The following is a 21,026-nucleotide window of genomic DNA, read 5'->3' on the forward strand; positions in this document are numbered from 1 at the left end:
ATATACATTTGGGAACGCTGGTGAATTATTTATTACAGATATCGTCTGCATATGATGTTATGCAGAAAGAGGAAAAAAGGAAATAGTGAGCAAATTCATAAGATCTCCAAATGCTCCAATTTTTTCATTGCAAAATCCTGCGCTCGGGTGACCAACAAAGGAGAAGATAGAGGGGTTAATTCATAAAGACAAAGATTGTGGGTAAGAGAATAAGATAGAAGACTCTCCTATCACCAACAGTAGTTATTGTCTAGTGGAGATGTATTAAACTAATGTTACTGGAGACTGATACATGTTAATTGCAGGGCCCACATTGAGAGAATATGCTAACTGTATTATGATACTGCATACAGTGCACTAACTAGTAACCATTAGCAGAAGTGGGGAACTTTTTGTAGTAAGAAAAAAAATCACTGCACAAAAGTATGAGAAGACACATTACAATAAGCTATAATTCTATGCAATTTTTACCATGTTTAAATGGAGAAGCTACGAAAGAAGCCTTGTTTCTTGTTAGTCATCTTCACAGGAAGTGACATCACTTGATTTCCTTGCACACAATGTGACATCACTGGATTTTTTATCATCCACCTGCATAGCAAGTAACATCAATGGATTTCCTATTATCTGTCAGCACAGGAAGTGACATCAGTGATTGCCCACCAAACTGTATTTAAAAGAAGATGAGCAAGAAGAAACATTTCCCATCATCCATCTGCACAGGAAGTGACATCACTGGAGTTCTCATCATCCATCTGACATCAATGGCTTTCCTGTCACTTATCTGCACAGTAAGTGACATAACTTTTCCTGCCAAAACTGTTAGCACTTAATGGAGGCTGCAGCCCAGACATACAGCAGATGAGCTGTTCGCTCACCAAAGGCAAGCAAGTCTGTGTATGTTCACACCCTGCACACACAAAGCACTAGGATCCCTGATCCTCCACTCACCTCACTGTCACAGCTACTCCATAGTGACCCTAGGTGCCCTCAACCTCAGTCACATCTCCCAGCACTGCTGCCCAACACTGCAAGTGGGTTTCACTGTGTCACCTTCACCTTTTACATTGACCCTCCCCCACGCACCTCACATACCCAACACACTCAACAAACACAGCTGAGCCCCTCTACACCATACCCCTCCCTGTCCTGCATACCCTTCAACACTTGCTCTCTCATTGTACACACCTCTGACATTTGGGATCTGTTACTTGACCACTTATCTGACCTGCTTTTTCTGACTGAAAACTGGCTGAGTCAGTCCTCAGCCTCTGTCATTACAACTTCAATCCCCCTCTAGTCCTATGCATATAAGATCGCAAGTCAGGATGAACAGACATAGAGGAGGAATTGCTATTGCCTTCATAGTATCCATCCAGTGCTCTACTACTGTGGAACACACCACCAGTAACACAGAACACTTGACCCTTCAAACTCCTCATAACCTCCAAATACACATTGAACAGCACTGTCTACCATCCTCCTCGATCACGCACCAACTTCAGCAGCAGCATCACAGCCTTCGTTCCACCCTGATCCTTGACACCACTGCCTTCATCTTCCTCGGCAACATCAACTACCACCTGGAAGACCTCGCTGGTCCCACCGCTACCAACCTCCTTGAGGACCTGTCCGAACTTGGGCTCTCCCAGCAAGTGAAAGGCCTCCACACATGTCACTGGACACCAATTTGATCCCATCTTCATCAGCTTCAGCAACATCACAGTACACAAGCCCATAAAGATCATCGGGTTGGACCACACCCTTATCAAGTTCAGAATACCTTCCCACACCACTGCAGAAACACCATCACAGATTCTTTACAGCGGGAATAGAAAAAAAACACAGAAGTATCCTGTTCTTCCAAACTTCTACACCACCGGCCTTGACACAGCAACAACCTTGCTGACTCCATCTCCAACTTCAAAACCTGAATCATAACCTGCACAGATATCCTGGCTCCTGTCACATTGTACAAAGCTATGAGAACCAGAGCACAAGCAAACTTCACTTGCCCCAACCCTGGCTTTGCCTATACAGCGCCTGCTTCAGAGCCAGGATACCCTTCCGGGTGAGTTCTGTGCTATACAAATGCACATACGTTAACATGCTGAGAGAAAGGAATTTTTAAATAGCAAGACAAGCCAATGTTTGAAGATGCAACCTGACACTTCAACAAAATGAGAACTTTATTTGAAAATTGTGGGAAAGTGATGTAATCTAAAGTGTTATACCTTTCGGAAAACTAAGCATTCTCTGAAATCCTTTAGCGATCACATCTTCACCCCTTTAAAAACTTCTTCTCCTGTATGATGGTGAAATACCTGCCTCTCATGTCTTAATGAACTGGATTCTTAATTCTGAACAAATAAGCTTGTGAATTTAATCTGAATAATTTGGATAAAGAATTTTACAGAGAGGGGAAGCCAGCTGAGCTGCTCAGAATGAGGCCACTAATTTGATGGCCCATCAGAAACATATTTATTCAGGGTAGGGGCTCATTCATGTGAACTTCCAGCTCAGAAAAAATACATAATTTCAGTATGATTTGTAGTTCTGTCTTCAGAGATGTGATTGTCCTTGAAACTCAAGGAGCCTCGTTCCTCATTATGGATAATGCGTCCACACTTGGCAGCATCATGCAAAGCTGATCAGATATTCACAAGTACATACCAGGCCAGACACAGAAGTAGGACACCATTTTCACAAGTCAATGTTCTATGTGAGTAGTCTTTAACCTTTTTACTTCTGTGTACCCCTACTGAATCATTATTGGAATCCGGGGACACCCACTGAGTCTCTACTGGAAGAATTTTCGATTATCTGAACTGCAAAACAATACACAACACATACAGAAGCAGGCATTCATAAAAAAAAACACAAATAATAAAATATTTTTGTGATATAAAAACATCAAAATGTTAATTTTAATAGGAAGGTTGGACATTTCTAAATTCAATTGAAGCCACTTGTTGCCCATTCTATATGATGCACTTGCACTGCTCCCATGAATCAATCTGAAGAGACTGATTGAGTTTGTAGTCTCCAAGTTCACATTCTTTCACATTTAATGAATGTCTTAAAAATTGCAATTGCAAATTTGATTCTTTGTTTATATACACTTTATTAATCTGTTAATACTATTTAATTTTCTAATCAGTCTCAGATTCAGTGAATAGAATTCATGCACCCCAGAACTTGTGGCTTTTAACCACAAGTTAAAAACCACTGCTCATGAATTATAGTTTATTACACACCAAGGGCCATATGTACAAGAACATTTTTCCATAGACACAGAATGGGTAAAAGCCTTTGATACATCTGGCCCCAAAGTTTGTCAAAAGGGCTGGTCAAACAGGTTTATCATTATAAGTGGCAAGCTGTTAAGCGCATCGCTTTGAGTATTCAGTAAGGGAGCAATAAGGGCCAGACTTACAAGAAAGTGGTGCATCAGCTGTGATGCGCCACTTATTTGAGCCCCCCCTCCGCCCCCTAATGACACCATGTGTGCGCTGTATTTACAGTACAGCGCACCATGGCATACGTTAGGACAATAGTGTCAGAATTTATGAAGCTATTGTGGTACTTTGCAGGATTAGCACCATAAATTGTGGCACTAATCCTGCAAAGTAAAGGGAGGCCTTTGGAAAGTAATGGTTGTGTCATTTTAACTCCTGCTCTGTGAAGGCATTAAAAATTATGCTAAAAATGGCACAGTAGAATGCTGTAAATTTAATCGCGCCATTTTTATGGCCCTCCCTGCGGGGGAATGCCCCACTTGCATACATTATGCCTGGTGCAGGCATAATGTAGCGCAAGGGGTTTCAAAGTGGCGATGCAAGCATTGTGCCACTTTGTCAAAGGAGAATGGCCTCCTTAACACCAAATTAACATTTTAAAAAATGACGCTAGTGTGGCGCTAAAAGGCTCTAGGGCCTTGTAAATCTGACCCTAAGGGGCATATTTATACTCCGTTTGCGCCGAATTTGCGTCGTTTTTTTCGACGCAAATGCGACGCAAAACTAACTCCATATTTATACTTTGGCGTTAGACGCGTCTAGCGCCAAAGTTCATGGAGTTAGCGTCATTTTTTGGCGTGAACACCTTCCTTGCGTTAATGAGATGCAAGGTAGGCGTTCCCGTCTTAAAAAATGACTCCCAGGCATGTGCGTGGTATTTATACTCCCGGGCAAAAATGGCGCCCGGGAGTGGGCGGGGCAAAAAAACCCACATTTGCGCCTCTTTTTAACGCCTGGGTCAGGGCAGGCGTTAAGGGACCTGTGGGCTCAGAATGAGCCCAGAGGTGCCCTCCCCTGCCCCCAGGGACACCCCCTGCCACCCTTGCCCACCCCAGGAGGACACCCAAGGATGGAGGGACCGATCCCAGGGAAGAAAAGGTAAGTTGTGGCAAGTATTTTTTTTATTTTTTTTTGTGGCATAGGGGGGCCTGATTTGTGCCCCCCTACATGCCACTATGCCCAATGACCATGCCCAGGGGACATAAGTCACCTGGGCATGGCCATTGGGCAAGGGGGCATGGCTCCTGTCTTTGCTAAGACAGGAGTCATGTTAATGGCGTCTGGGCGCCCAAAATAAATGGCGCAAATCGGGTTAAGACGATTTTTTTGCCTCAGCCTGACTTGCCCCATTTTGGGACGCCCAAACGCCATTTTTCCCTACGCCGGCGCTGCCTGGTGTACGTCGTTTTTTTTCACGCACACCTGGCAGCGCCGGTCGGCTAACGCCGGCTAACGCCATTCAATAAATACGGCGCCCGCATGGCGCTTCAGAATGGCGTTAGCCGGCGCTAATTTTTTTGGCGCAAAGCTGCGTTAGCGCAGTTTTGCGTCAAAAAGTATAAATATGGCCCTAAGTGCCTTAATAATGCCTACCATCTCCTCTTTAAGAGCGTAAATAAGATCCTGCCACTGCAACCCCTTGCTGCGTAAGTTAACCTGGATAATTGAATCATAAGGCTTCAGTATTTTGCAGGACAGATTAAACATTCGTGAATTATTAGGATTTGCACAGGCAAACAAGTGAGAAAGTCTAGTATGGCGGGATCAGAGTGAAGGTCGTTGGGCTCTAACCTTGCAATTAATGGCCGATTCGCTGGTCAACATCCAGGTGTAATTATAATGCAACACCTTTGAGTCTTTAGTGGTCTACAGATGTACATGGTGTCGACGGTACTGCGAAGCAGATTTGTTAATCGCATCAGAGATCCTATTGACCTTCCTCAGGAACTGGCCATTCAGGAAATCTTCTTATTTACCTATTCAGCCAACTGACCTCTGAATCTGATGATATAAGCCACTTGACTTTGCAATTTAGGGTTATTTACTAAAATTATGGACAGGACTCACTTAGAGCAAAGCATCCCAAAGCATTCCATTGACTTATTTCTTTAAAAAAAAAAGCCTACTGGAGAGGGGCAAAATTGTGTAGTACGCTAGGGCCCCAGCACAACTTTTATTAATTAAAGCATCATTTCTGCGGAACCGGCTTTTGGAAACTGTACTGGGTTCAAACAGCAAAATACTGCTGATTGACTCACACTCCCCCCACTCCCCCCACCTCCCCCCCACCCGCAATATAAGGAAACTTGGCAGTTGCTTCATTACACTTCTGCATGAGTTATTTCTTTTTCATTACATCAGAAAAACGCAGAACAAATTGGAAGAAGTTTAAAGGTAAATAGCTTCGTGACGTAAAGGAACCAGTGAGTCCTCTTTAGCACGGTTTATCGATGCAAGAAGGCACTCCAGAACTTGCCGCAAAAGGTAATTTTATACACATCCCATTCGAAAGATGTTTGCGATGATGCACTAGAGCGCGCAGAGAAATACTTCATCGCGCGTCCTGCAGTGTATTATTACTTACTGAGAGACATTCTCAGATGCAAACAGATAAACGCAGTATCAAAGCACAATATGCCGGCATTATTCCGAGACGTGGCAATAAAAGACAGCAACACGCTGTGAGATGCGGCGCGCGGGAAAAGACATCCGGCTGATGAACTAACGTTCATGCAGCCAAAATGCATGTCTAAAGATAGGAGCTCAGTGCAATACAGTGGAAAAAGCAATTCAGTTTTTTTTATGCACGATAACAAATAGTTGATAGGAGCCAGCTTTTAGGAGCCAAAACACTTAAGATGTCGTGTTTTCTGAGACATTTTGTAAGCATGAGCATTAAAGACTGATAAAAGAAGCAACCAAAAACACTGCATTCTCAAGTGGGTTAATTCATCTATTAAAGAGTTCTTTTCTTCATGAATTGTGGATTCGGAATGTGAAATTCAGTATTCTAGAATCTTGTTAGTCAGCATTTGTGGAAATGATAAACAAAGGCAGAATCTACTCTTGCCTCCAACTCCACACTTCACAATCTTATCCTTAATGTTCAAATGATATAGCCATCTAATCCAAGTTTCTAGAATGTTCTAGGGGTCGAACGTGCTTTTCTAAATATCCAAGAAAAGAGAAGTATGTGAAAGGAGCTTCCTTACAATACTGAACTTCACTTAAATATATCCTGACACTTGTGAGAGAGTGCAGTTTAAATATTACCTATTTAGATGTGAAATGCTTATATTTAACAATGCTGCATTAATAATATTATTCATTGAAATGTATTTTAAACGTGAAGAATTATCGTACACATATACTAATATTAATAAGAAGAACTGATTACTTGTATTCTGATTAATTGAATATGTTAACACGTACGAAGATTGCATTTATTAGAATCCATAAGCCTTAAGTTAGCGTGAGCCAAATAATTGGCTGTGTGGCTTTCATATTAAAACATATTTTTCTGTTTCTCCAGTGTGCTGACTTGCAAAAGGGCCATGACCCAGCATTTGTTCTCTTCTTCGTTTTTGCAACAATGCTAGTTTTTCTCATCCGCATGCTAGCTGCTTTAGTATAAAGTTTATACGCTTTGCAACAAAATATGGAAACTTTCAAGGACGTTCTACCATGGAAAAGAGAACTTTTGACCCGAAGAATGTGCCAGAAAATGAAGTAACCCCAGATGTGCCACCTACGAAAAAACGTCAGTTATGAAGACCAATCAAAATGTTAATAATTATCATGAAATGACAAGTGCATTACTTAATGTATAATTTGATAGGTTATAGATAGTGGGGTGAAATGACTATCCAATAGAAATTTGGTGGAAGGTATTGCCGCAAGGGGATAAAAACCCATGACACACAAGACTCGAGAGAACTAGGTAGGGAATGATATTGATTGCATCCAGAAACTCTGTCACTCTGTTTGGTGATTTGAGACTTAATAAACCATCCTCACCCTTAGTCGCCCCATTACACTTTCTTCCTTATGAGGGAAGTGTCTCCTGCCCTTAGAATAGATAGACTGACGGTGATTCAACTGATGTCCTGAAGACGAAGACTGATCCTGTATGCTGACTCATTCCAAGGAGGATAATTGTGACAGTTGCTCTTGTAATTTGTCTATTCGCTTTTTCTTTCTAAGTACCAACTGCTGTATTTTTGATTAGAGACCTTAGTTAGATGTTTTCCAAATTGATGTTCTAAATTGTTTTTGCATGAAGTCCAACATGCTGATGCTAATTAGTGGTTAGGCTAGGGTTCACCTTGACTGACGCGACGAACGTGACTGACATTGCACTATGCTGAACTGAGACATACGTGCTGTTTTACTTATTTGATTTGTGCATATCATATATTAGTGGCTTAATGTTTGTCATCTTCACATTGTCAAAATCTTACCACAATTGCCATATCGTGATTATGTTCCTTTGCTTCTTGGTCTTGAGATTAATACATCTGCTGTTAGATTGTAATCAATAGGGAATAAAATTCACAAAACTTCAACAAAGGTGTGGTTATTCATGACTGAGAGGTCATGGTTGCGCCGACAGTTTAACCAATGTCTAAAGTGAGATATATTGTGGTGATATATGTTAATAATATTATTGATGTATTACTTGACATATTGATCAGTTATCTCGTCTTACGGTGTCTCACCACTGGGTCAAAAGATTCATCGGCCTAAAACGAGTCCCAATGTGTATAAATTGACATAGAAGGACACGTTATCAGTTCTGGTAGCAGAGCGACGGTTAGGCCCTTGGGGGCTCTAGGACGGAGATTCATTGTTTAATTTGTTTTCTGTGATAATGCAATTCGGAGGTATGATGGGTTTCTAAGTTCGCCATTGGCTTTCCTGGGATCTCGGAGCCTGCCTAAATGAGTTGGGAATGTTCTTGGCGCCATAGTATAAGTGGTTAGGGTCTTTGCGCTTGCCTAAAGCTTATGCATCTTGCAGGTGGTTGTGAAAAATTGTGTGTATTTAGGCCAAATTAAGTGTTGTTTAGCAGGAGTGGGCATACTGCACAGTATGATAGTAGGGAAGTCGGCGTACTTCATGTGAATGTAGCGCTTGTTGCTCAAAATTATCCACGTGGTTGGTTGTTGTGTACGGACCTGTTGAGGTCTAAGACTCCGGAGTATGAAGATAGATGTGTTTCATGTTGTAATCTGTGCGGTTTAATAGGTCAATCGGGCGTGGTTGACAAGTCGAGTTTGAGTTATAATGCATGTATGAAACCTTCGATGGAGATTTGACAAATTCTAAAGTGCACTAGAAGGAGTCATTGACAAGTCGAGAGTAGAATTTGAGGGTCGAATTCTGCTTCCGTATGCGGGAACTGATAAGGAGAGAGTAGCGGCCGAGGCTTCAAGTGAAATCTTTGTAAAGTTCTGAAGCGAATGTGTTATCTTTCCTGTAGTAAACCGACAGATTTGTGTTGTCATTTTAAGGTGCTCGCAATAAATTTGTATTAGTTTGTGTGAGTTGTAAGGGTCAGTGAGGAGCGGACAAGCCGCAAGACTTTGTCAGCTGCTGTGTATGTGAGTGTGACGTCAGTGGTGCCGCGCTGAGATAGGTCGGATGTCGAGAAGGGTAGCGCACGGATTGGCTGCCGTCCGTGAGAGGCAATAGGTTGAAAAAGGGCGGGTGAAGAGTGTCCTGGGAACTAAGCCATTTCTGATCAAATATAAAATAAGAGAATCGCAAAAATGAATTTTGTCAAAGCATTCAAGAGCGCTCTAAAGGGAGATGTATATATTGTAGCAACTGATGGGGAACCTACACCACCTGAGGGTACGCCAGCTTATACAGTTATGGAAGAAAAAGGTGTTGCGCCTTGTTTATGGGTGAAACAGTGGCACAAATTAACAGAGAAAGAAGGGTGTTTTGCGTTTCCAGAACATGGGACGTTCAATCCAAAGGTACTCAAAAATCTGAGGTGGATGTTAAGTACACAAAAGCCACCTCCAAGACCTGCACAATATGAGGCCTTAGCGATTTGGGACTTAATGGCTCTTAAACATAGACAAGAAAGGTTTCAGAGAAGGCTGAGAAGGGCAGAAAAATCCTATGCAGAGGCTAGGTGAGATAACGAGAGCAAAATGTGGAGAAGGGGAATCGTAGATGGGTTGAAGTTATTCCCAGCAATAACTCAGGGGGAAGAAACACAGGGAAAGAAAGCCTCCTGTAAAACTGATAAAGGCTCAGGCAAATCTAAAGAAAATGAAAGACGCTGGGAAGAAGATGATGATTCAGACGATGAGGAATTTATGGATGGATTGTTACATGATCGTCCGCCACCGTATGCGGTGAGCGACAGCGCTCCAAGCACTAGCTTGGATCCTGGGAACCAGACGCAGGAAAAGGGAGTTACTGATACGGTACAGACTAGTGATACAGCTTTGACACAGAATGGTGTCAGAGTACCCACTGCACCCGACATGCCGATACAGTTGCAACCGCCACCGCAGATAAAGAGAATCTATCCTGATGTTCCAGTGCTCGAGACTACCACGAATTTGATAGTGCCGCCAGACCCGATATACACAAAGCCAAAGTTAATACAAATTGAATCAACTCCGAAGTTAATGTCCCAACCCCCACAGTTGATACCAGGGTATAACCCTGTAGCGGGACCACCGTCAGTACCCGTTCCGGGTACATTGGAACAGACTTATGGTGTCGAAGCACCAAGAAGTCTGGGTCCAGGTCAGACACCTGCCGCTATATCATTACCTATTACTGTTGGTCCCCCAGTGCCGTTGTATGCACAAGGTAAAACAGGGGTGTGCGATCAGGGAGTGATGACGCAGGAAGCGATAAGAGGAGGGCCCATGGGAACTCCACCGATAATGGCCCCTGGAGAGCAAGCAAATGAGCCACTGAGACCCTTAATGGACCTTAGTCCAGTGGGGGCACCTCTCGAAGCAATGCGTCAAGCAGGATTAGGAGTTTTAACTCCCCAAACCATGAGTACGAATACTTCGCATTCTCCAATGATACATGCAGGGAACATTTCACTGCAGGGATTTACGGTACAGCAGTTAAACGAATGGTTAGAGAAAACCTATACTTCACAAAAGACTACAGTGACCACAGTTGAACCCGAGAAAGAGAAACAAGACGAATACCTGAACCTTGTACGACTAGGGGCAGAAGCTGCCGAGTTAGTAGAAGGGACAGTGGGAGTAAATAGATTGGAATCATACACAGAGGCAGAATTGAGATATTTGTGTCCCAAAATTACTAAGGAGGTAGGCAAAGTACATCAGAGATTGGCAAACCTAGCAGACAAATACAATATCGATATCGGAAACACTAAACATTTGAAAAGGAGTTACAGATTAGATTTTGATTCAAAAGATTTTGAACACATGAGATCTGCAGGCATTAAAGCACATTTGAGAGAATTGTTGCAGAGTGCACAAATTTGGGGTGCATTGGAGAAATGGGAAGGCAGATGGGCAAAGAAAAGAGATAAGGGAAAGAGTGATAGTCCAGGGTCTAATCAAGCTAGGACCTCACCTAATTTGGATTCAGTAAAAATACTGCATGTGAGAGAGACAGCTGGTGGTGTTTTAGTACATGTGCCATGGACTAGAGGAGACATTTTATCCTTTACGAATGATTATCCTAGGCTAAGAGAGAAGCCGATCGAGTGGTATCAACAAACAGATAGGTTTGTGAAACTTGCAAAATGTCTCTGGGAAGATTTGAATACTTTGTTTGAGATCATTGTTCCGCCTGATTTGTGGCTCGAGTGCAAGAGAGGGGTAGATTGGCCAACAAAGGAGCCGGCAAGAGATAAGGTGACTGGAGCACTTTCAGAAGAGGTGATGAAATATTATCATAAAGTGATTGAGTTTTTGAAACAGAAGGTGTTGCCGAAGGTGACTGATTGGCAGAAAATCGATCGGACCTCTCAAGAGGTTAAAGAGTCAATACATGCTTATTATGAGAGATTGTTGAAAGCGTTCAAGCATTACAGTGGTACTGAGACAATTGAACCGAAGGACATGAATCACCTTGTGTTTAGATTTGTAGAAGGATTGAGACCAGAAGTTAGTCAAATGATTAAGAATCATTTGATCTGTTGGCAAGCTAAACCGATTGATGAGGTATTGCAGTATGCAAAGTACTGTAGTGATGAGATCGAATTGAAGCAGAAAAAGTTGAAGGAAAAGGTGATGGTGATGCAGATAAGGGCTGGACAGGCTGGAATACAGGGAAATGGAGTTCAACAGATGATACAACAACAACCACAAATGAATGGTGTGTTTCAGGCACAACCAAGAGGCCGAGGTCGAGGGTTTGTGAACCGCGGTTCGGACATGAAAAATGTTGTTATTCAAAATGACGTTCAAGGAGTAAAAAATATGTCACCATGTCATGCGTGCGGGGGCCTGGGGCACTGGAAATGGGAGTGTCCGAATGTGGTGCAGGATGGTGCAGTTCAGAAGAGCACTAATGTCGGTACGTCACAAAATGTACGAGGTCCAAAGATGAGACATCAAAACACGAATTTTCAGAATAATTTGGCACAAATGCAAGGGGTACAGCCCATGCAGCAGATGCAAATGCCGCGTTTTCAGTCATTACAAATGCAACCAGTGCAACAGCAGATTCCTATGGTGCCTAGACAGCAAATGCAATTACCAATGGCTCCAATGGGACAGCAACAGGTGATGCTTCCTCAGCAGGTCACAGGTCAGATAACAAATCAAAATAACACTGTACAACAGTTCCCATTACGAGGTGAAAATGGCATGAATGAGGATTGGTCAGATGACAGCTCAGACAGTGAAGAGTGTAGGCTTGCAGCATCCCTATAGGTGTATCAGAGAGCCCCATATGTAGAGGGAAAGGTGATGGGCTATAAGGTTTCATTTTTGGTCGACACAGGAGCAACACGCTCTACAGTTCGAAGTGCAGAAGTCCCAAGATTACCTCTCTCAGGGCATACTATACGAGTGGTTGGTGTAGCGAATCAGTACCTGACTAATCCGATTACTGATCCGGTGCAAGTTGAAATTGGCAACTTCCAAGGGCTGCAAAGATTTGTTGTATGCGATTCAAGTCCAGTATCCTTACTAGGAAGGGACTTACTGTGTAAGACAAAATGTTCGATTACCTGTTCCAATGATGGAATTGAGGTACAGACAAACAGTGACAATGAGGGAGATGAGAGTCAATTTGTAGAGGAAGAAGCAGGAACAAATGAAGACTATCCTTTGATTACTTTGTTCCCAATGCATACATTGATTGATTTACCTGTTGAATTACAGGGAACAGTGACAGAGAAAGTGTGGGATTTGACCGGAAAGGAAGTGGGATTAATAAAAGTATTCCCACAAGTATCACAGTATCACATGACCCAAGATGTCCTCATTGAGGTGTCACAAATAATTGCAGATTTTCTCAGACAAGGAGTTCTGAAAGAAGTCTTGAGCAGTCCATGTAACTCACCCATCATGGGTTTAAAGAAGCCCTGTGGGAAAGTTCGAATTGTGCAAGACTTGCGAAAAATAAATGAAATTGTGATAAAATGCTGCCCTGTGGTACCTAACCCAGCGGTAATAATGTTTCAGGTTCCCTGTGATGCTGAATGGTTTACCGTAGTAGACCTATCGCAAGCTTTCTTTTCGATACCTCTTCATGAGGATAGCCAATTTTTGTTCAGTTTCAAATTCCTGGATAAAGTGTACAGGTGGTGCAGAATTCCTCAGGGGTTCTCAGAGTCACCATCCATCTTCAATCAGATACTGAAAAAGGATTTGGAACCTCTTGTGCTGCCTTTTAATTCAACTCTTGTGCAGTACATCGATGATTTGCTAATTGCATCCAAAACCAGAGACAGTTGTAAATACGACACCATTGCATTACTGAATCATTTGGGAAAGAATGGACACAAGGTGTCGCCCAGAAAGTTACAATATTGTCAAAAGGAAGTAAAATACTTGGGACATTTGATTGAGAAAGGGTCCAGAAGAATATCAAAGGAGAGAATAACAGCAGTTTTGCAAATGAATCCTCCAACAACAAAAAGAGATGTCAGGATGTTTTTTGGAATGGTGGGCTACTGTCGCCAGTGGATACCCAACTTCTCCATCATTTCAAAGCTGTTAATAAAATTGACAGGAAAGGAAGTCAAGGATGAGCCATATACAATAACTCTGTCAAAAGAGGAGCTTGAGTCATTTGTAGAATTAAAAGAATGCATGTGCAGGGCACCAGCATTGGGAATGCCAGACTACGAAAATCCTTTTTTGTTGTTTTGTCATGAACGTGATGCTTGTTCTTTGTCTGTCTTAACACAGGTCCACGGAGATGCAAATCGCCCTGTAGCATATTTTTCAGCTACTTTGGACCCTGTTGCAGCAGCCTTACCGGGTTGTTTGCGGGCAGTTGCAGCAGTTGGTCAGAGCCTTTTACAATATGAAGGCATAGTCATGGGATACCCTCTGACAGTAATGGTTCCACATTCAGTTGAAATTCTCTTGACATGAACTAAGACTCAACACATGACAAATGCACGTCTCACTAGGTATGAGACGATCATACTGGGGTCACCGAATGTCACTCTTAAGAGATGCACTGTGCTAAACCCGGCAACCTTGCTTCCTAATGAAAACACTGAAATCAAAGATGGGGAAGAATTTGAACATGATTGTCTTGAGGTGACTGAGTTATGCACCAAGCCTCGTCCCGATATTAAGGACACTCAACTAAAAGAAAATGACTGCATTATGTTTGTTGATGGGTCCTGTCTTAGAGACTCTGCCGGAACACTGAGAGCCGGTTACGCAGTATGTACCATAACTGGCATCGTCGAAGCCTCCTGGCTCGAGAGAGTGTTCTCTGCACAAGTGTCAGAATTAATTGCCCTTACTAAAGTATGCCACGCAGCTGTAAATTTGAAAGTCACTATCTATACTGATAGCAGATACGGATTTGGAATTGTGCATGATTTCGGCCAACTTTGGTCACAGAGGGGTTTCATGACCTCCTCTGGTTCTCCTGTGAAAAACGGTGAACAAATAAGAGATTTGTTGCATGTGATTCAGTTACCTCAAGAAATTGCCGTGGTGAAGTGCAGTGCTCACATTAGATCACAAGATTTTGTGTCTATGGGAAACGGCTATGCAGATCAAGTCGCAAGATTTTGTGCATTGAACTGTATATCGTTTAAGGAACAATGGGAATTGTTACCACAATCTGAAAACGACACACACTTAAATATGGCATTACGAGTGGTTGATACCTTAGATGAACTGAAAACATTACAAGTTCGTGCGAGCAAAGAGGAAAAATGCTCTTGGCAAAGAATGCAATGTGTACAAAGAGCTGATGACCTATGGGTTTCAGAAGAGGGAAAATTGGTCTTGCCAAATGGCCTTTTGTCACAGTTTGCCCGGCTATACCATGGGCAGGCACATCTAGGAAGGGATGCCATGATCAGGTCCTTTAAGATTGATTGGTTCAATCCAAAATTCAGACATGCTGCAGAAATCACTTGCCACAGGTGCGTCATCTGTCAACAGATGAACGCTGGAAAAGGAACTGTGGTAACTTTGAGCCACATTGGGAGAGCTGGAGGTCCATTCAACAAAATGCAAATGGATTTTATCGAGATGCCTGTTTGTGGAGGATTGAAGTACGTGTTGGTGATTGTGTGTGTGTTCAGTCATTGGATTGAGGCATATCCCACGCGTAGGAATGACAGTATTACAGTTGCAAAACTATTACTCAGGGAACTGATACCAAGATTCGGGTTTCCGGTTTCTATAGAATCAGATAGGGGAAGACACTTTGACAATGAGGTGATTAAACTCCTGTGCGCTGCACTCAACATTGAACAAAAGCTGCATTGTAGCTACCGCCCTGAAGCATCAGGACTAGTTGAGCAGATGAATGGTACTCTGAAATCAAGAATGGCAAAAATCTGTGCAGCAACAAACATGAAATGGCCAGATGCCTTACCTCTAGTACTGATGTCTATGAGAAATACCCCAGACAAGAAAATGGGACTGTCCCCCCATGAAATCCTCATGGGCAGAGCAATGAGATTACCAGCAGTACCTGCAAATGCACTAGTGAATATTACAGATGATATGGTGTTGGATTACTGCAAAGGTTTGGCTGACGTGATTCGCTCTTTTTCTCACCAGGTGGAAGCTAACACGTTGCCACCGATTGGCGATCCAGGCCACTCTCTGCAAGCTGGAGATTGGGTGGTTGTCAAGAAGCACGTGAGAAAATAGTGTCTAGAGCCACGTTGGAAAGGACCGTATCAAGTAATATTGACGACTACACTGCTGTGAAGTGTGCCGGGGTTCCCAACTGGATACATGCCAGTCACCCGAAAAAGGTAACGTGTCCTGTTGAGGAGGAAGTTGAAGTTTCCGGTACAGCAACTTCAGGAAGAGAAGTCTCAGAGCCAGAGATCAGTCGAGAAGGAACTGAGACTACTGGAGAGCCCACTGAGAACAGCCTTGTCCCTCAAGCTGTCAATGAGTTTGAGAGGGGTGACAGAGTGCCTATCTCAGTAGAGGCAGCAGGAGAACTAAGCCAAGGAGAGGTTCTCCCAGAAGTAGACGAATACGGGTTAGAAACTGAACCCAACACAGAACTAGAAGGAGAAATTGAAGGAGAAACTGTAGATACAAATCAAAACGTGTCAGAATCTCCCGAACCAGTTGCAGGTCCGTCAAGAGAAAACACCATATCACAAGAGGAGGGCGCTGTCCAACGTCCTGAAGGGAAGCGTCGAGAAAAGACACATAGAGGTGATAATTGGCCAGACAAATCGCATCTTAAAATAAGAGAGGTATTGAATGACACCATAATAGAAGAGAGTGATACCACACAAGCTGATGATCTGAGTGAAGGAGAAACACAAGAAGAACGACGAGTAAAGAGGAAAAGAATTGAGAACAGAAGATATACAGGTCCTGAATGGGCATATGCTACAACATCTGAATGGCAACAAGAATTCCTAGCATTCTGTTTTGATCGAGAAGTACCAGGCCAGTATTACGGTACCTGAACAAAATTCAAGGAAGACTTGGCTAAGTTTGAAAATTTTGTAAACCAAAAGAAAGAAACACTAGAAAATTACTGGAAGTGACACTAAAACCGGACTTGACTTGAAAAGAAACCTGATTATGACAAGCTGCTAACCTGAATTGACGAAAAAGGGTCCTGGAGCGAGTGAAGACGCTGTATTATACGCAGAAAAAAAAAAAGTTTTTCCTTAAGTTAATTGTTGATCTGCTATTCTGGTTTTATACAAACATGGCTTACAATAGAAATAGTAGCAAAGGAAGTAAAGTGTGTGGTTGGTTAGGTCTTATAATAGGTGTTGTGTGTGCAATAATGGTTTTAGGAGTGATTGTGGGAATGCCATGGAGAGAGAAAGAAACTATTAACGCAACTTCAAAACCTGAGACTACCACTAAACTCACACCATGGGAGAGATTTGAGCAAGATGCAAGACATATGCATGAGGGAACTAATGCAAAAGGGGAGCTTTCTACTAATGTCTTCTATCGCTTACTAAATGAGTATGTGGAAACAATGGATGCAAAGGATTGTTATGTGTGTACTAAAATTCCTTCGTCTGTGCAGGAGGGAGATACCTATCATAGCCTCCCTCTTACTTATGGAATTAGTTGCAGCTTGCTACTAACAAGATTCTATAATCAAGAGCATGTGCAATACTTTTATTCAAATTTGGATGTTGTGTTTTCCTTTGTGCCTGTGATTGAATTCTTAAATAAACTAGCTAAAAAGCATGATATAAAAATAGTTAGAGGATTTTTTGAGCCAACACTTACATTTGGAACTGCTTATGCACATCGCAACAATTTGACTTGCTTACTGTCGCCTGTAGAAAAGAGCTTCCTAGATCACACGGATGATAGACGCAAAATATTAAAAGAAAGGTTAGAGAAAGGATTAGAAAAACGTACCTATGCATATGATTATGCTTATACTGCAATCAAAACGCAAGGCAAACTAGCTATAGACGCATTGCACGTAGGTAGGCTCTGTGTATATAGGCCAAAATCTGATCAAGACAATTTGTTTGTGGGTATGAGTGAGTGTAGGCATGTGTTTTTGTTTCAGAGTAAATGGACTTTTATGTTGAATGGACAAGATCCAGCGATTCCTGGAATCTATTACATTTGTGGGCTAAATGCTTATTACCGTCTTCCTAAGGGATGGTATGGAGCATGTTATTTGGGGATAGTATTCCCAAAGATATACCAGATTGATGACTTAAAACAAATACCTAAGACGTCTGAATTACAACATTCTAGACAAAAACGAGAATCAGTGGCGGCTGTCATTGGTGATATATTTGGAGCCATAATCCCATCAGTAGGGGTTATCTTGAATTCTATGAAAATTCAAAAGTTGTCTACTATTGTGGATAACATGCTGACAAACTTTACAGGAGCCATGCTCCTGATGGATACTGAACTTGCTGCAGAAAGAGCTATGACTCTTCAAAATCGGCTTGCTTTAGACATTCTTTTAGCAAAGAGTGGAGGGGTCTGCAAAATGCTTAATGAGCGTCATTGTTGTTCATTCATTCCAGATAACAGTAAGAAAATTAGAAGCATGCTTACTAACCTTACCAGAGATAGTACAGATTTGAAGGATCTGAAAGAACTTGGTGTTTGGGAGAAATTTGGAAAAGGAATTGCCCAAGTGGGAAGCTGGTTTACCAACATTTGGAATGGGGTACTTGCAAAAATTATGATGGGTCTATTAATTGTTTTGGTTTGTCTATTAGGATTATGGGGGGCATGTAAAATCAATGACAAAGTAAAAAGAAATTGGACTAAAAGAGCCAGACTAAATGAAGAAAGTGAAAGAGAGAAAATGTTCAATGAAATATGGGAAAGTTCTCATAAAGGGCAAGACGTTGAAATGCGCATCATGCGCAAGGTGAAAAATTAGATCGAAGAAAAGATTTGTGATGACGAGCATCATCAGAGGAGGGACTGAGAGAGTGTAGTTTAAATATTACCTATTTTAGATGTGAAATGCTTATATTTAACAATGCTGCATTAATAATATTCATTGAAATGTATTTTAAACGTGAAGAATTATCGTACACATATACTAATATTAATAAGAAGAAATGATTACTTGTATTCTGATTAATTAAATATGTTAACACGTACGAAGATTGCATTTATTAGAATCCATAAGCCTTAAGTTAGCATGAGCCGAAGAATTGGCTGTGTAGCTCTCATATTAAAACATATTTTTCTGTTTCTCCAGTGTGCTGACTTGCAAAAGGGCCATTACCCAGCATTTGTTCTCTTCTTTGTTTTTGCAACAATGCTAGTTTTTCTCATCCGCATGCTAGCTGCTTTAGTATAAAGTTTATACGCTTTGCAACAAAATATGGAAACTTTCAAGGACGTTGTACCATGGAAAAGAGAACTTTTGACCCGAAGAATGTGCCAGAAAATGAAGTAACCCCAGATGTGCCACCTACGAAAAAACGTCAATTATGAAGACCAATCAAAATGTTAATAATTATCATGAAATGACAAGTGCATTACTTAATGTATAATTTGATAGGTTATAGATAGTGGGGTGAAATGACTATCCAATAGAAATTTGGGGGAAGGTATTGCCGCAAGGGGATAAAAACCCATGACACACAAGACTCGAGAGAACTAGGTAGGGAATGATATTGATTGCATCCAGAAACTCTGTCACTCTGTTTGGTGATTTGAGACTTAATAAACCATCCTCACCCTTAGTCGCCCCATTATACTTTCTTCCTTATGAGGGAAGTGTCTCCTGTCCTTAGAATAGATAGACTGACGGTGATTCAACTGATGTCCTGAAGACGAAGACTGATCCTGTATGCTGACTCATTCCAAGGAGGGTAATTATGACAGTTGCTCTTGTAATTTGTCTATTCGCTTTTTCTTTCTAAGTACCAACTGCTGTATTTTTGATTAGAGACCTTAGTTAGATGTTTTCCAAATTGGTGTTCTAAATTGTTTTTGCATGAAGTCCAACATGCTGATGCTAATTAGTGGTTAGGCTAGGGTTCACCTTGACTGACGCGACGAACGTGACTGACATTGCACTATGCTGAACTGAGATATACGTGCTGTTTTACTTATTTGATTTGTGCATATCATATATTAGTGGCTTAATGTTTGTCATCTTCACATTGTCAAAATCTTATCACAATTGCCATATCGTGACTTTGTTCCTTTGCTTCTTGGTTTTGAGATTAATACATCTGCTGTTAGATTGTAATCAATAGGGAATAAAATTCACAAAACTTCAGCAAAGGTGTGGTTATTCATGACTGAGAGGTCATGGTTGCGCCGACAGTTTAACCAATGTCTAAAGTGAGATATATTGTGGTGATATACGTTAATAATATTATTGATGTATTACTTGACATATTGATCAGTTATCTCGTCTTACGGTGTCTCACCACTGGGTCAAAAGATTCATCGGCCTAAAACGAGTCCCAATGTGTACAAATTGACATAGAAGGACGCGTTATCAGTTCTGGTAGCAGAGCGACGGTTAGGCCCTTGGGGTCCCTAGGACGGAGATTCATTGTTTAATTTGTTTTCTGTGATAATGCAATTCGGAGGTATGATGGGTTTCTAAGTTCGCCATTGGCTTTTTCCGGGATCTCGGAGCCTGCCTAAATGAGTTGGGAATGTTTTCGCGCCATAGTATAAGTGGTTAGGGTCTTTGCGCTTGCCTAAAGCTTATGCATCTTGCAGGTGGTTGTGGAAAATTGTGTGTATTTAGGCCAAATTAAGTGTTGTTTATCAGGAGTGGGCGTACTCCACAGTATGATAGTAGGGAAGTCGGCGTACTTCATGTGAATGCACTTGTTGCTCAAAATTATCCACGTGGTTGGTTGTTGTGTACGGACCTGTTGAGGTCTAAGACTCCGGAGTATGAAGATAGATGTGTTTCATGTTGTAATCTGTGCGGTTTAATAGGTCAATCGGGCGTGGTTGAAAAGTCGAGTTTGAGTTATAATGCATGTATGAAACCTTCGATGGAGATTTGACAAATTCTAAAGTGCACTAGAAGGAGTCATTGACAAGTCGAGAGTAGAATTTGCGGGTCGAATTCTGCTAGATGTTTTCCAAATTGATGTTCTAAATTGTTTTTGCATGAAGTCCAACATGCTGATGCTAATTAGTGGTAGGCTAGGGTTCACCTTGACTGACACGACTAACGTGACTGACATTGCACTATGCTGAACTGAGACATACGTGCGGTTTTACTTATTTGATTTGTGCATATCATATATTAGTGGCTTAATGTTTGTCATCTTCACATTGTCAAAATCTTATCACAATTGCCATATCGTGACTATGTTCCTTTGCTTCTTGGTTTTGAGATTAATACATCTGCTGTTAGATTGTAATCAATAGGGAATAAAATTCACAAAACTTCAACAAAGTTGTGGTTATTCATGACTGAGAGGTCATGGTTGCGCCGACAGTTTAACCAATGTCTAAAGTGAGATATATTGTGGTGATATATGTTAATAATATTATTGATGTATTACTTGACATATTGATCAGTTATCTCGTCTTACGGTGTCTCACCACTGGGTCAAAATATTCATCGGCCTAAAACGAGTCCCAA

Source organism: Pleurodeles waltl, chromosome 11, assembly GCF_031143425.1.
Source record: "Pleurodeles waltl isolate 20211129_DDA chromosome 11, aPleWal1.hap1.20221129, whole genome shotgun sequence".
NCBI lineage: Eukaryota > Metazoa > Chordata > Amphibia > Caudata > Salamandridae > Pleurodeles > Pleurodeles waltl.